At 37.1% G+C, this 18,364-nt stretch overlaps 1 protein-coding gene across 2 annotated transcripts in view; it reads left to right on the top strand.

The window, feature by feature from the left end:
* The window catches only part of LOC146540792 (nucleoredoxin-like), a 50,465-nt gene that overhangs the window by 10,520 nt on the left and 21,581 nt on the right, over positions 1–18,364 (top strand). The window lies entirely within an intron of this gene.

Raw genomic sequence — 18,364 nt, 5'->3', positions numbered from 1 at the left:
TAAATCCACTTCCTGAATGGTGTGTATTTGGTTTCATTCGAAATATTGTGGGAATATTATTAATTATTAATATTATATACTATACTAGTCGTCGTCCGCAAATTTGTTTGTGTAGGCTGTAGAATTTTCGAATAATCTTTTTTCTTAGTGCTCTTCAAGTGCGTAGTGATACATCAGTATTGTGACGTATTTTACATGGACTTTAAGACTTAAAATCAATCACCTCTTTTCCCGTTCCTGTAAGGCATTTCGTGAAAGATCTCTCTCTTCTCGTAATAATAAATTTCCCTTTTTAATTCAAGTAGTTTCTTAACAAAAATTATGGAAGTCTATTAATTTTTTTTAATGATTTCTCATTTTATTGATACCGAATTCTGAGACGGGAGTACTGTTTCATAATCTTCTAAATGTATTTTATCTTTAAACATTGCATATTTTCTGACGGTGCATTGTTTCTCGACCATTGTTCTAAAGCGATGCAGATTTCTACTAAATGCTTACTAAAATAAAATATGATACATTCAATTCGTCTTATTTACTGACTAGTCGTCGCTCACAACTTTGTTTGCGTGGAATTTAAGACATATAAAAAGAGGTTCTCAATTGGACCATACAATTGAGAACCTTTTACAGAAGTCGGTTAAAAAAGGAAAATCGTTAAAAAACTTGAAAGGGCATTTTTATAGCAATAGAAATTAACATATTATAGCATAGTATAATTACCTTATGAGGTTGTCATGATGCAAGGGCACAAGCATGAGACTGTTAACGGTTATGGGTTCGATTCCCACTTGAGGAAAAAGTCATATTTTTTTATTTTTCATCACCAATACTAACTCGTAATTTCGAGGTAGTTTCTTTACATGTATAAAATGATTATTTTTATACCAGAATACATAAAACACAAGTAACAATATATTTTCACAACAATATAGTAAATAAAACGTCCATTGTCTTTTCAAGCATAAAATGGTTCAGAAAAAAGCTGCAAAATGAAGAGAAGCTTTCCCCATTCATTGTTAGTAATCGGAGTCAGGTCATTCTCCGTACACCCGTACACTACTGACTACGTGAATAGACCGTCATATCTAGAATTGTTTAAAAAATATATATTATTTGTCAAATTCGCATTGTTTGAAAAGATGATTTATATCAAAAAGTTTTATAAGACATAGTTTCACTGTTTGCGATGTATTCTCAGACTAGCTTTTAGCTGTGGCTTCGTTCATATGGTAAAATGGTAATAATTAATTAATAAAGTATGACATATACATAGCTCATTCTTAGAGCCCGTAATAACTAACTGTTAACAGAATTACTAACTGACCGCAGATGGGTTACATTAAAATATGTTATTAGCCTTCTTCGGTAATTGGACTAGGTATTTATCACAAAAATAATTTTGTATTTAATATTCCATTTATCTTCACGCTGTACGCTGTGCAGTATGCACAGCATGATAAGAAGAGGCAACCTGGGAACATAGTATTAGGACACTCCGTTCCCATTTATTAACCGACTTCTGTAAGAAAAGGTTATAATTCGTCTGTATTTTTTCTCTTTTTCTTGACGCTTTGCGTATTTTCCTTTCTGGTAAAAGACTCAAGAAAGGAAAATATTAAATATTTAATTGGGAATCGAATCCACACTATCACGTTAACAGTCACACGCTTATACACCTGCATCCCGACTGCCTTTATATCAACAGTCCCTGCGCAGACAAAGCCATGCAACAAGCTAGTATATTAAAACAGTATCTAATGGACAATCAACTGAGTACATACTCCAAACCCATTGTTACGCAGGTCATTCGCATCACGCTCATGAATGAATGAGACGCAAGTGGAGCAATTCTACAGTCATTTCTAATATCTTAAAGTGGAACTACTCTTTTTTCCCCTCTTTTTCCCCCTTTTAATCCTCACGGCCTAGTTAAGTTGTATGGTTATTGTCCTGGTTTTTCCAAGATTAAAAGTTCTCGTTGCGTCTAGTTATTTGTTTGCGAGGCCGTAAGGTATTTTTTATGAAGATATGCTGAAAGTCTGCTGGGTAAATTACTGTGGTGTATTTATAGTATGATGTTTATTTTATATTATTATGTTTAAATAAACAAAATAATGTAATTCTTCTTATTTGACTTTTTAAAATTATAAAACAATTATATCGTAAACCTTATTACACCTTAGTAATAAATTATAGATATATGAGGCCAGTCGTGGCGCAGGGGCATAAAGTGTGACTGTAAACGTAAAGGTCTATACAGTGTACAATCTCTCCGTACTTTTTCCGCCATTAGCTCACACGAAACGGTACCACAGCCCTCACATTATTCCGACCAGACAGTACAAATATAACCACCGGGATTTGAACACGCGATGCCATGTTAAAAATGCAAAGAATTTTGTATAATACAGTACCTATTTACATTCGTAGTCGGTACATACCAGTCAATAGTGCATTCGGAACAATAACATCCTGCCAGACATGCAACTATGACTAACGAGTAACGATACGCTTTTTTGACCAGCTACGGGCTTTAGAAAGTTGAAAAATCGACTATAACACTGGTGGGTTTGGGTTCAAAACTGTTTAGTTTAGTTTTAATTAAAAAAATGACGGAAAAATTGTGGGAATTTCTAAGCGAAGGATATTTGGGTTCTTAATTTTTTTTTTATTTAATTTTGGAGATGAGTGTAATGTAAAATATATTATACTTACAGTTTTTATAGAATAAGTTTTAAGTATAAACAATAAGCGCGTATGTATAATTCTAAACAAAGTGTATTTACATATTGTTTATGTATACTTATGTGATAGCTGTAGGTATACTTATTCTCCCCAATGTAGACTTTCTCATTTAATTTTTACTTTAAAACCCATTCCCGTTCGTGGAAATAAATTATTTTCATTTCCTCGTTCTGGTAACAAGATGCGTGGCGTTGAATTCCGCCACTAAATACGCAATGTCTCAAAAATTAGGCGGTGCATCCCAATGCACGGAGTGTCTTAACACTAAGTTTCCTCTGCCATCCCTGCTATATGCAGATTTAGAGCGAAAAGCCAAAACCATCAATCAATCAATCATCTTCATACGATTACGAAAGGAAAAGGAAAACTTAGATTTAATGATGGCATATATTGAGATAAGTTACTATGACAGATACTTCACATATTAGAACTTTTTAAAATTTATAATGCCATACTTTTTGATAAAATCAAATCTTACATAATAACTAAAACCGAACTAGATTTTTACATATAATAAATAAACCCTGCTATATAAGTCGTTACAGACTCCATATTTAGGCAGATAATTAGAAAAAAAATTGCGAACAAAATTTCAAAAATCTCACCAAAGCAGAGATTTGAATAAAAATATATAAGAAAAAAATCCTTAGATGGATCCGTAACGGCAAAATTTAACGAAGCTAAATTGCAAGAGTCTAAATCATTAGTATTAAAAAATATATTTTAAAAAAATGCTTAAAGCAAATATTTCTCTCCTTGTGTAGGCGTCAAGGCGACCATTACGATAAATCTTTTCATTGAAGTTCCTTGCCCTCCTTATCCTTGGATCAAATTTAAAATAAACTTATTTTTACTTATTACTAAGCTGAATATAGCAAGTGTTGAGTTTAAGCCAGATTGTACTTTGATTCTTTTCACACCAAGCGACTGGAGAACTTCCACTCGAAGAAAAGAAAAATTTAATATTTCCTTTTCCTCGCCGTACGGTTGATACGAGTTCCGCCACTGAAGACGCAATGCATCTAGAATTCGGCTTCAGAACACTTCCGTTCCTCACTTTCCGCCGAAAGGGAACAGTGTTAATAATAGGTTCCCAGGTTCCCTCTGCCTGCTACGAGCGGGATACAGCGTGTAGCTATAAAAAGTTTAAAAAAGTCTACAGAAAACAAAATTGCCACAACTATGTATGTAGTTATCATATAAAACAAAAGTATACTTTTACAAATACTTTAGTAAATTACATTGTTACCCCTAAAACGAACCCCGGCGGGGTGGCGACTCAGCTTTTTCCATCTCATTTCGATTCGGCAAGTTGTTTTTTGATAGATCAATTACTTTAAGTAGCCTCATATTTCTTGCTTGTAATGTTCTTTTCTTACAAATAAATGGTATTAGTTCTTCCAAATTACAATTTTTTTAATATATTATTATTCTGCATTTAGTTTCACATTTTAACTGTCACCGTGCATTCTGCATTTAGTTTCACATGTTAACAGAACCGTGCCTGAGGACAATGCGTGTTAACTGGCGGAACTCAACACCGCGCTTTACCTTTTTAAGGTAAAAAAATGAAAATAATAATAATCCGCGTATGGAATTAGGAATCGTATCGACTTTTTTGTAATTAAAAAACATCTAAATAATAAAGGAAGGAAAGAACCACCTGTTACAAAATAGTACCCTCCTAAATTTTTCTATACCATGTTTTAGCATACCTCCTTATGAATTATGGACTAATTATGCAAACACAGGACTAACCTACTTTTTTATAAAAAAATATTTTTCTAGCATATTTCAAAGTAAAGTTATGTTTGGAATTTTTTAGCTTAACACTGTATGTCGCATATAGCAGCGTAGGCAGAACCAAGCCACTTTTACTACTACAATTTCTTGAAAAGTAGTCACTAGTTATATGAGAAACGAAGTGTCTCAACACTAGCTTTCATATGTAGATTCTAAAAACAACAAATTTATCAAAATAACAAAATAATTAAATACATATTAAATTTATATCAAAATGCAAGAACAATCCCCTTCCACGAGATATGTGCACAATGGCTGCCATCACGGGTATTCACGACCTCGTTTCCTCGAACTCGCTATCTCGAGCATTCCTTATGTCATAAGCCTTTGTGAGTATAGCTTTGTTATTTTATTATTATTATCGTATTATTAATAATATTATGTTTTTCGTATATGATTACATGTTAAATCATAGTGTTTCTTTTGTGTGGGAATCTAGTGTTAGGACACTGCATCCTCATTAAGAAATTTCCGTTTCCCATTTTCCGCGGAATTCTGGAGGCTTGCGTGTAACGGAAGTATCGGAACTTAACGCTTCTTTTTGCTTCATCGCCAGAGCAAAGAAATGAAAATATTAAACATTTCATTTCCTGGAGTGGGAATCGAACTCACAAACTTCCACTTTTCCATCATAAATCTTTTTTGCCATGCTTTCATCATTCATTTGTACGACGTGTCCATGGTCAGAGTTATCTCTTAGAATGTCCTATTATAATATCTTTCTGCGCTAATTAATACTACAACTACGGGGGCGAAGCAGCGTATAAAAGCTAGTATTTATGTAAAATTTTCATTACTCACCCATTCATTATCATACAAATTGCATATATCTTAATTACGAATCATCTGTACAAAACACATGTTGGTATCGGATGCTGCACAGAGCACGCTGAGATCAGATCGATGTATCTTTAGCATTTCATCATTGACTGATGAGGGTGTCAATTTATCTGGTCTAGATAGGTGGATTGATGGACGTAGGGTTTTTAATTACTATTATTACTAAGCTAGCTGGAAATGTAAATAATGATTTCTTCGAGTATTAATCGAACCCACAATCATCATGCTTTCTGTAAAACGCTACCACTCCTGGCTTTCGTATATTCCGTGTAATATCCATACCTATATTATAAATTCGAAAGTAACTCTGTCTGTCTGTCTGTCTGTCTTTTACGCAATCAGGGCTAAATCGCTAATTTAATTGTGATAAAATACTCATATAGAGATACTTGAGGGTCTCGGGATAAACATAGGATACTTGTTTTTCTCATATTTCTAATAATTTCGATATATACCAATATATTAAAATACCTATTAATTTGACATGCAATTTATTCCGCCATGTTAATAACGACCGTGGCTATGGGACCGTTGCTAAGCGTTGCGATTTGCAAAGTTTGTTGTTAGAAAACGTCACTCAAAATGAGCTTGCTTAACGCATCTCTCTATTAAAAACTGAAAATAATTTCATAAATATATTTAATAAATATTCGTATAGTTTAAGCGGTCGTAGCCGCGTTCGGGTCCACTAGTAAAATGACATAAGCATAAAATGTAAATAAAAACGGAAAAATTTAAAATTAAATAATTTTTCACCGTACTAAGACCAACATGTAAAAAAAATACAAAAACATGAATAGCCTAATTGCCGAGTGCCTTTATTATTCGAGAGGTGTTATGGAAGAGCTCGTGTCTCGCTGTACGCTACTCGAAACGATCTTTTTTTTTTGTAAAAAAAAAATGTATTAACTTAAAATTAAAAATTGATATGAATGTATCATATAAATTTTTGATTTGGAACTTATGAAATGGGACTAGTACCTAGTGGCGTAGGAGTACTAAGTGTGACTGTTAACGCGACTGGTTGTTAGTTCGATTCTTACTCATGAAACAAACATGAAATATTTATTATATTCATTTCTTCGCTCTGGTTTCGATTGAACACGTATTACTTCCAGAATTCATGGGAAAATGGGGAAAAGATTGTGTTAACATTAGGTTTCTTTTGCCTATCCTGCTGTGTGCGGGATACAGCGTGATGCTAAAAAAATACTTATAACAATATTACTTCCATAATACACTAACAATACTTAGGGATTTGCTCGCTTGTTCTAACAAAAAGAATTGTGCAAGTTTTTCGTTTATGCGACATTTTTCATTGTCACTCGTAAGATTCACTATCCTATAGAAAAAGTTTATTACCATTTCGAACCAGTCGTTCCTGAGATTAGCGCGTGCAACTAAACAAACTTCAGTTTAATAATAGTAGTATTAAAGTTATATTGCAGAGTAGACATAAGTAACCTGGTGTCTAGTGTTAAGACACTCCGTTCCCCATTTTCCGCCAAAGGCGAGCGTGTTGAGGGGCGGAACTCAACGCCGCGTTGGAATTTCTTCACTAACTAATTAAATAATTTTAAATAACTACATTCAAACCACTCAACACCACTTACAGAAACACATGAATAAATAAAATGAAAAGCTAAAGATAATTTATATGAAGAGAGCACTCACTGCATCCCCCATCCCTAAGAATATTCCCTCAGGTCAGTGAACTGCAAGGTCTTAGACTGAGGGCACTTTGATTACCATCTTGAGATGTTTTGCTTCGCTGGACATGTCTGAACTTGTCATTGTATTTTTATTGTTCTCCTTATTGCAATTTTCAAATATTTTTATCTTTGTCGTTATTCGCAACACTACAAAAATTAAAGCCATTACAAAAAACAGATGACTGACAAATGTAAATTAATATTCTTAACGCAGATTATTTAATCTCCATCGGGCAAACCGATCACGTAGGAGTTCGGAGTCGCGATTTGAGATCGAAGTTTTATTAATTTTTGAATGTCTTTATAAAATATTCCCTTTGCATACATGTAAAACATGAAAAGCCTTGAAAGCAATCGTAGCGCAGTGACTGGGAACGCCATGGTTATTGGTTCGATCACCACTCGGTTGTCAGAGTGTTGTAACTCTCTCTATTTCATAGGTATCATTCTCGCTGATAAGTGAGTGTGAATTTTAGGAAACTGGTGGTAAATTGATTACCGTTCAAAAAAAGCCATGTGACATAAATAGTAAAGGAAATTTCAGGACTGTATATCAACGGGAAGTACAATTTATAAACGTTGACCAACTTAAGTTTGCGAACATTTATTTTGTATGAAATGATCTGCAAATATAAGTTTCTTTTATTTTTTCTATGAAATACCTATAAATTTTTACTACACACTTTTCATTTTCAGCTTGATACCACGGGAACCAAACGAATAGACGGACAATAATCGTAACCTTATAGGGGTTCCGTTTTATCTTTTGAAATGCGGAACCCAAAAAAACTAGCGTCCAAAAACAAAGCATATAATAGGCAGCCTAAGTTTAATTTTGTAAGTTTTATACGTTATGCAAATGCCTATTTCCACATACATAGATAGGCTCCGAGTACAGCGGGCTGGATAACAGCCGATTACCGTATGTAGATTACCTTTTACATATTAAAATGGGGACATGTCGCCTGAAATACTATTTTATACTGATAATATACGAGTTTATATAAAATGTTATTAGGTCATCATGTTATTCATAACATATTTTTGTTTAATATTGTGGTGCACATATTTGGATTTGGGGCCTTGTTAGAGTGGCCTCGATTTGAGGGGCCATTTGAAATATTATAACAAATACGAAAAATATATATATTGTTAGAAATAATCAAATAATGACCATAGAGGTTATATAAGAACGGCTCTAATTGCTGGCTGGCACTTTTATGGGCTGTCAACAGCGACCGAAAGAAAAGGATCGCTAACTTCACTCTGCCCGATGGATTCTCTAGAACCAGATATTAATATTAGACTGCTAGATAATTTCCTTTGGTTGTTTAATAATTATTTGAAGCCTTGTTTAAATTCATTACCTTTCCCACTTTATTTAATATTTCCAATAGTTTCTAACAATATTACACTTATGGATCTTGTTATTAATAAAGAAAACTTTGTAAGAACAACTTCTTTAATATTAAAATGAATGCATACGCCTGAAACTTAACCTTTTATAAATTTTGTTTCTTGTTGACCTACAATCCTGAAATTGGTAGCCGAATCCGACTCGCACTTGACCGACTTTTTTCTGAAACCTCGATCCACATTTCGCAACATCCGTAACCCGTAAAAACCTTCAACTTACTCAAAAATTCCTACAAAAACTAAAAAATCTAAAGAGGCAAAAGGCAAAACGCGAACACAAGAGGCCATACACACCAATATTTTATGCATTGCTACGAGTCTAGGTTGACGTCTCCACGAGGGCCCTCCAGCCACGACCTCTCAGCTCGTTTACACCGCTTTCATACTAAACACTTTTTATGGCATATAATTAAACCTGCTATAAAGGGAACTTGCGAGTGAAATACTAAGGAACGGCCTAATATCGTCCCGGAAAGTCTATTTTGTGGTAGTTTATATGTTTAAATAATATGTTTTATATTTTATTTTTAGATTGGATAATAGGCACGTAGTGTTAAAACACTTCATTCTTTACTATCCGGATAATTTTAGAATTTGCATATTGTAAAGATTGCGCAAAGAAAATCAACAAAAAACAAAATATCTCACATTTAATTTTAAAACTTACAAGCCTAAATTAATCTTCTCCCTTCTCCATACAATTACACACACACAGTATAGAAATAGTTTCGTAATTATCTATACACATACAAACTTACAGATACAGCAGGGAGATAGGGTTCTGTAGATAGTCACTCCGTAGGGTGTGCGAGGAAGCGGAACGGTAGGGGGGGCTCGACACTTAGCTTCTTAATCTTGATTGTTGATGATTCTTCGAAACAGGATTGACGTAGAGTATTAAATTGTTGCCTTACTATTACAAACATAGGTAGCTATTTGTTGATATAATTTTGATGGAGAATATCTAAATGTATGCGGTGGTTGTGAGTTCGATTTTGTCATGGATCATATTTGTATTAAGTATGATCCGTGGTCTTAAGCGGATTAGAGAAAGACGTCGCTTTGTTGTGGGTTTGATTCCCACTTGGAGGGAATGAAACATTTAACATTATAATTTCTTTGCTCTGGTAAGAAAATTGTGGTGAATTCCGCCATTCAACAAGCAGTGCCTCGTTAGTTAGGCGAAAGTTGACAACGGAGTATTTTAGCACTAGGTTCCTCTGCCTTCCCTACTATATACGTGATATGCCATAAAACTCAAAGAAAATATCCATACATTTTGTTTTTTTTTTTTTTTTTTTTTTTTTTTTTTTTTTTTTTTTTTTTATGGAAGAAGGACAAGGCAAACGAGCGTTCGGGTCACCTGATGATGATCACCGCCGCCCACGACCCCGTGCAGCACCGGAGGAGCTACAGGTGCGTTGCCGGCCTTTAAGGTGGAGATAGACGCGCTTTTTGAAGGTACCCATATCGTACCGACCTGGAAACACTGCCGCGGGTAGGCCATTCCACAGTTCGGTGGCGCGTGGAAGGAAATTTCTACGAAACCGCACAGTAGTGGAGTGCCACGTATCCAGGTGGTGTGGATGGTATTTAAGTTTGTGACGTACTGTGCGGTTGGAAAATTCGGCGGCAGGTAACAGGTCGAACAGTTCTTCAGAACACTCACCATGAAAAATGCGATAGAGAACGCACAGCGAGGAGACGTTTCTACGCAGAGCCAAAGTGTCAAGCCTTTCACAGCTTACTGGGTCCTTAATGATTCGAACAGCTCTACGTTGTATGCGATCAAATGGGTCAAGCTGATACTGGGGTGCACCAGCCCAGAGATGAGAACAGTACTCCATGTGTGGCCGAACCTGGGCCCTATATAGGGCCAATCGGTGTTTTGGCGTGAAGTACCGTCTCGCTCTATTGATGACCCCCAGTTTCTTCGAGGCCAACTTGGCCTTGCTTTCCAGATGATCGCGATACTGGCAGTCACTCGAAACATTAAGGCCCAATATGCTGATACTGGGCGCGGCTAGTAGCGAGGGGAGTATTCTGAAAGACTGGGGATACGATAAATGGGGTTTTTTTAGTGGTTAACGCGCAAACCTGTGTCTTCAGGGGGTTAAATTGGACCAGGTTCTTTTCACCCCATGAAGAGACAATCTCGAGGGACGCCTCAACAGAAGACACAAGTTTATTTCGGTACTGTTCAGCGTTTTCCCGAGAAAGACTTGCGCGGCCGGAGTAAACAGCGTCCACCGTGCTGTCATCTGCATAGCAATGAATGCTAGAATCTTCCAGCATGTCATTGATATGCAGAAGAAACAGCGTGGGGGACAGCACGCAGCCTTGGGGAACGCCAGCGTTCACGGGCATATGATTGGAGCAAAAACCGTCGACAACGACCTTGATGCTGCGCCCAGTGAGAAAGCTGGCGATCCACCTGCATAAGTTCTCGGGAAGCCCATAGGATGGAAGTTTGGCAAGGAGCGCTCCATGCCACACTCGATCAAAGGCCTTCGCCATGTCCAAACTAACTGCCAGGCCCTCTCCCTTGCTTTCAATAGCCGCAGCCCAACGGTGGGTAAGGTAAACCAGAAGATCACCGGTTGAGCGACCATGGCGGAAGCCATATTGACGGTCATTAATCAATCGGTGATCCTCTAGATAAACCAAGAGCTGGCTATTGATGATGCTCTCCATGACTTTTGAGAGTAGGGAGGTGATGGCAATAGGCCTGTAGTTAGATGGATCGGATCCATCGCCCTTCTTCGGGATCGGGTGGATAAGAGCGCTCTTCCATGAATCTGGGACTACGCCGACTGAGTAAGAGTGCCGAAACAAACGCGTTAGCACCGGTGTCAGCTCAGGAGCACAAGAACGAAGCACTAAGGGGGAGATGCCATCTGGTCCGCTCGACTTATGGATGTCCAAAGAGGACAGAGCTCGCCTTACAGCTTTTTGGTTGAACTTAACCTCAGGCATTGAGCACTGGCACCGCGGGATGGTCGGTGGCGTTGATCCTTGGTCATCCAAAGTCGAGTTCGAGGCAAAGAGAGCGCCCAGGAGATCGGCTTTCTCCTTCGCCGTATGGACCAAGATGTCATTCCCCTTGCGTAAAGGCGGAAGCGAAGGCTGGCTGAAGTTGCCGAGTGCCGCCTTTGAGAGCGCCCAAAACTGGTGAGTTCCGGACGGGTAGCTCTCAAGCTTCTCGCCGATTTTGGCGATATGCTGGGACCTTGCTTTGGCAATTTGCCGCTTAAAGGACCTAGAGGCCCGGTTATACTCTCTTTTTGAGGCTTTCACCTTCGGATCCTTAGTAACCAGTGCCTCGGCCCAGATTTGATATGCCTCGCGTTTGCTAAGGGCAGCAAGTTTGCAAGACGTATCAAACCAAGGCTGTGACTTGCCACCGATGGGCACTACAGTGCTAGGAATGTAAAGTTCCATGCCCTGCAGAACCACGTCGGCAACAGCAGCGGCACAGGTACTAGGATCATCAGAAGAGAAGCAAACCGGTCCCCAGGGATAAGATGAGTAAAATGTACGCATCCCATCCCAATCTGCTGACTTGTAGTGCCAAACGCGACGAGTTGCGGGTGTTCTGCGACTGCCGCGCTGAACGGGCACGACACTCCGTACCAGGCAGTGGTCAGAAGACCCCAAAGGAGCATCGACGACCACCTGGTACTGTTCCGGGTGCGAAGTCAGCAGAAGGTCCAATAAGGAGGCATTGTGGTTGTCCACGTCCGGGAGTCGCGTAGGCGACTCGACCAATTGGGACAATCCATTCGCCGTAGCAAGGTCAAAAACGGCCCTCCCAGCGTGGTCGGTAGTGCGTGATCCAAGCCAACTGGCATTGTGCGCGTTAAAATCGCCAAGTATCACGACCTCAGCAGAGGGGATCTGTGAGAGCATATCGTCGATGGCCGATTGCATGTGCTCCATGAGCCGATCCGTTTCCGCATTGCCACTGTGGGACCTGTAAAGGCATGCGTAGACTCGGGTTCGATCGTCCGAGTCAACACGGAGCCAGATAGTCGACAGGTCCCGACCTTCAAGATTAGCAAGACGACGGAAACTCAGGTCCTCCCTTACGTACACAGCGACCCCGGCATGAGGCATAAAGTTGTGTTCTATTTTATAGCCGGGGTATTGGAGGTAGGCTGTGTCGCTCGGTCGGACAATTTGAGTCTCCGTCAGAAATAACAAGGCCGGCCGTGCCGTCTCAAGATGGTGGTGGACGGCATTCAGATTGGAGTGAAGACCCCTGATATTGGAAAAGTCCACGTTTAGTGTGGTAGGGGTTGCCGTGGGGCGTACGTCTCGTTTGCCTTGTTTGCAATTTGGTCTTGTGCGCGGTACGTTGCCCTCCCCAGAATTCGAAGGGCAGCCTGAGCTTGAGGACTCAGGGAGGGATTCTCCAGCACCGGAGGTGCTGGTACCCTCCTGGGGTAGATTCTCTTTATGTGCCGCTTTCATATTCCAGGGAGGGGTGGGGGTTGGGCTCCGGAGCCCGGCATTACCTAATGCGAAACGCAGTGGCATAAAGCCACTACTTAACGCCGGTTTTAAATGCCGGGGGTGGTATTGATCCGGTCGAGTCTGCCCAAACGTGTTGCCATTGCTGGCGACGTGACTCTACCACACGTACTTTAGTCGCCTCTTACGACACCATCAGTACCAGGGTGATCCTATTCTAGGCCGGGATCACACGGCCGAAAATAAATCAAAATAAAAATTATCAGTGTTCTACCTCTCTTCTCTTTTCAGAACAACGTCAAGAAACTTAAAATAAAAGGATATTCAACAAAATTCCACAGTAAATTTCAAGTTGAGAGGCATATTTTAAATGAGTCTCCTTAAGAATTCACAAGCACCGCATCTCGCTAGTGATGAGCGGCGCTTAATTTTTGCTTAAAATTCAACTTGCTTGAATTAGCATTTTGAATATTTTAAATTCTACCCTCATTTTTTAACTTTTACTAAAGAACCGTCTGGAGCATCACTTTCACTAGGGTTTTAAAAAGAAAAAAAATTTTTTTCAAATGAATCAATGTTGTAATGATGAAGCAGCAAGTTTCTGTGAGGATGATTATAAAAACTATAAATATTACAGTTGTTACCAATAATATTTTGCTAATATGGATGCATTGATTTTTTGCGTCACGCTTTATCCCGCACACAGCAGTGTAGACAGAGGGAATCTAATATCAAAACACTCCGATCTCCGTTTTCCGCCAAATTCCTTAGGCATTGTGTGTCAAGTGGCGGAATTCAACGCCGCGCTTCGCCTCGTTAGCAGAGCGAAGGAATGTTAACATTAAATATTTCATTTCCTAGAGCAGGAATCGAACACAAATTATAAAAACAAAATTTAATAAAATATAAATGAATACATAAAGTGCAGGTACTTAAAATGGCTTTTCTAAAATCTCATTACTAGGTCGACAGCTAAAAGCTGTACGTTAACGCTACAGTTTCCACGTGGAAGGACTAATACGCGACGTGCTTACTATATACATATTTATCTAGAATATCTTAACATGTTTGTCTACACCTATAGGAATGCCTTATAAAATCAACAAATAAATTTTCGTTTTTAACCGATTTCTGTAAAATGAGGTTCTCAATTCGACTACAATATATATTTTCTTTTGTTTGTTACCTTCTAATAATAAAAGTATTATAGGTGGCATGCGGGCGAAGCCGCGAGTGGGCCGCTAGTCGTCTGTATAGTATTTATAATCAACTAAAAGCTCCTTTCATTATAATTACATCTGAAAGGATTATATTACGTAAACTATTTTATTAAAGAATGATGCTATCGCTATATCTCAGCGTATTTTTTTGATTAAATATGATAACTTAAATTCTATAACTATATATATTGTCTAACTAACTGTAAACACGACAGGTTTAGGTTCGATTCTCATTGAAGGAAATTAAATATTTAATATTTTCATTTTCTCTCCCTGTCTTTAAGGGAACGGAGTGTCTTAACACTAGGTTAACAGGTTTCTTCTGCCTACCCCGCTATCTGCGGGGGTACACCGCGTAACTAAAAAACAATTCAATTGAAATACTTTTGAATGACGTTGACATTATCATCCCTCTGGTATCAGCTTCTGTCCACATTAGGATATATAATCAGTTATCATTATTTCTAGTAAATACGTTAAGATATTTTGCTTAAAGGAGATGATAACCTAGTATTCAAACACTCCGTTCCTATTAAACCAGTTCCGTTCCCCACTTTCCACCGAGTTTTCGACGCACTGCTTGTTGAGTGGCGGAACTTAACGCCGTGCCTTGCCTTGTTACCAGAACGAAGAAATGAATTTATTAAATGTGTCATACTCCCGGGTGGGAATTGAACACACAACTGTCACGTTCAGGCACGCTTTTTCCCCTGTGCGACGACGGCCTCGTTCTTAATAATACTAGAAATATTTCGACGTTAAAATACAAACTTGCACGCGAATGATTTTAAAACTCCACACATATCATTTTAATATGGGGAAAAACTTAAAATTTTAAAATGCGGCAAAATGCCGAGTTTTGAGTGTAATAATGAACGAGAATGCACCCACATACATACATACATATGAATGTAGATTGTAGTTCATTTGTATAGTGTATCATATTTTCTAGAACTAGTGTTTTACTGCGGGTTGACGCGTTTATTTTACATTTTCCTCATTATTCTTTCCTTTATGTTTCCTAAAGTCTTCTTCAACGTTCGATTTTTATTATAAACTAGCGGCCCGCTCGCGGTTACACCCGCGTGAACTATGTTATCATTAATTTCTGTCTCCATGACTACGTCCTATTGACGTCTATGCAAAATTTGAGACTCATAGCATTTGTAGTAACGAAATTTCATACAAACTTTCGATCCCAAAAACAACCCCTTAGAAGTCGAATATTGCAAATTCCCGTCTTAGCGAGCACCTACGTCCTATAAGTAACTACTATGCAAAATTTGAGATTCCTAGCACATGTAGTTTCTGAGATTTCGTGATGAGTGAGTGACCTTTCGATTTTATATATATAGATAGAATATTAATTATTTTAATTACCTTGTTAACAAGACGACAAATAAATTTTGATGATTCTGAGTAAAATTACCAAACTAATTTACACACCTATATAATATGAAGGTTTTTTTAATAAGTTATTAATATATTTATTTTTATACAAAAACCAAAAGCGACGTTAATATTAAATACAAAAGTTAATATAAACCGTCAGTAGTAGTTATAGGTCAGTTAGCTCTGGTTAAGATCAAACGCTCGAAGCACGGCGCGCTTCCGGCGGCGACTATTTATATTGTACTCGTACATAATTGTACAAATATGCTAATGCCGTTTTAAATGTGGTTTTAGTTAATTGCTTTTGTTAAGTTGTTTGTTGTTTTTTCTGGTTTTGTAGTTTAAATAAAAAAACTGGTTAAGAGTTCCACCAATTTCAGGATTGCAGGTCATCGGGAAGTACAACTTTACAAACCTGAGTTACTTATGCACTTACTTATGAAATGAACTACAAAAATATTTTTTTATATATATTAAATGAAATATCTATAATTTTTTAACTTTTTGGATCTTTCTAATTTATAAATTTATATATAGGTAAATCTATCAACGTCTTATTAAGGAATTATTGCCCATTGCTCTTCAGGGATTGGTTTATGAAACACCAAGAAACGCTGTGATAAGTTTAATTTCACAATATAATATGTGCTTCTAAATTTTGATATCAATTTCAACATTACATATCTAATAGGAACATCAACACATACCTCCAAAATTCAGCTGAAAGTGGAGAAAGGAGTGTCTTAGCTCTATCTGCCTACCCTGCTGCGTGCGAGATAGATATTAATAGATTATCCCTTTCACGACTACGGGGACACATTTGTCCCAGTTGAAAAAAATGAGGGTAGTTACAAAAAAAGAAACAGATATGCGTCATTGTATGTCAATTAGTTTCTTAAAGTACCCTTTTATTATATGAATATAGTAAATTAGCTACCCAACCATTACATTTTGATTTATCATCATTGAAAAGTGGCTATTTGGTTCGCGCGAAATTCCTTTACTTCAGAAAAGTATTTCTCGGCATAAAAGTAAAGTTTAACGATTTATTTCCTAAAATATTTATTCAGTGGTAAGTATTTATTCATTTTGTGCACATAAAATATTTTTTTTTATGTTATGTACTTGTATAAGTCGTCGCAAACCTAAAGGGACGCCAGTGTTCCTGTGGTCTATGAAGGAAATATTTTGCACATAAAGTTCGTTGCAAAAAAAATCATTATTATCCTAAATAATTTATTATTTGTGGAATTTTTGAACTCAAGGAAGATGAAATTTGACATATTTTGATGGGAGATAATAGTGACGATGAAGACAATTTACTGCTCGACAAAGAAGCTCAAAAATTATTGACACAGGATGATGACTAAGGCGTACTTGATGTTGAGATTGAAGACACAACATTGCACCATCCAGAAATAGAAAACAAATCACCTGAGCCTTCAACTTCTGCTACAAATTCTACCAAAGTATAAAAAAGCAGCAGTCTACCTGATTTTAAGTGGAGGAAGAGAACATACATTCCAAATGTTTTTTCAAATATAGAGTATCAATTTAGAAAGGTGCAAATTTGTCAAGATACTGAAAACAATAATTGATCCCTTTTGATATATTTGTTTCTACAACATTTTTTTGTATTTTAGTTCAAATGATAGTAACAAAATCAATGCGATACGCTCACCAAAATGGACGGGAATTTTTAATTGAAATAGAGAATTGATACTTGTGTGTATGTATGTAGTTATAGCTTTTCTTGGAATGAATTTAGTTATTGGCTATCATGTTTTACCATCTTTGAGAGATTATTGGGCTACAGAGCCAGATATGGCGGTACCTTTTATTTCAAATATTATGCCACAGGCCCTATTTGAAGGCATACGTAAAAATCTACATTTTTGTAATAATGAAATAGTAAGGGAACCTACTAGCCGAAACTTTGATCGAGTATATAAAATTAGGCCCAGGATAACACATTTGAATGCATCGTTACAAAGTGCTCTCAATATTAGGTTTCAATGAAAAGAATCTGGAAGGAAGTCTTTTGACCAGCCTACAGTTTAGGCAAGTCGTAACTCGGAGATTAGTCAACGGCGTTACTCGTCCAGACACAGAGATGTTCTTACTTCTAAAGCAAGTGCTGTACGAAAGTCTATAAAGCGCCAGTTACCACTACATCCAATGGAAAAGGTCAGTGCCAGAAAGAGATGCGTAAATTGTGTCAAGATTAAAAGAGGAAAACCGTACAAATAATACTTGTTCTATTTGTAAAGTTCATCTTTGCTATACAAATGAAAGAAATTGTTTCGCTTACTTTCATAACCAGTAAAGTTTAGTAAATTGATTATTTAGGTAAAGTAATTATATTATTTCATTTAAAAATAAGAATACGTGTAATAATAATAGCGATTTGTGTTATTAAAACCTCTAGTTAATTTATAATTAATGTAATTATAAAGATGATTTTTATGGTAAAAAATTACCTCTTACGACCATAGGGACAACCGTGTCCCATAAAATAACTCAAAAAGTAAAAGGTAATTTTAATTTTTTTATTTAAAAATATGTTTATTAGATCGATAATTAACTATTTTAAACAGTTAAAATAATTGCAATACCTCTCAAAACCTTATGGTCCTGAAAGGGTTATCTTTTTTTAAAGATATGTCGACGCGAACAAAAAATCACTACAATAAAAGGTGGTAGTTATTGATTAAATCTCTATCTGTGAGATATAGCGCAGCGTTGAGTTCCGCCACTCAT

Source organism: Heliconius melpomene, chromosome 2 (genome assembly GCF_056956725.1).
Source record: "Heliconius melpomene rosina isolate 202511_hmr_F chromosome 2, ASM5695672v1, whole genome shotgun sequence".
Taxonomy (NCBI): Eukaryota; Metazoa; Arthropoda; class Insecta; order Lepidoptera; family Nymphalidae; genus Heliconius; species Heliconius melpomene.
This window is presented reverse-complemented; position numbering and strand designations above follow the sequence as displayed.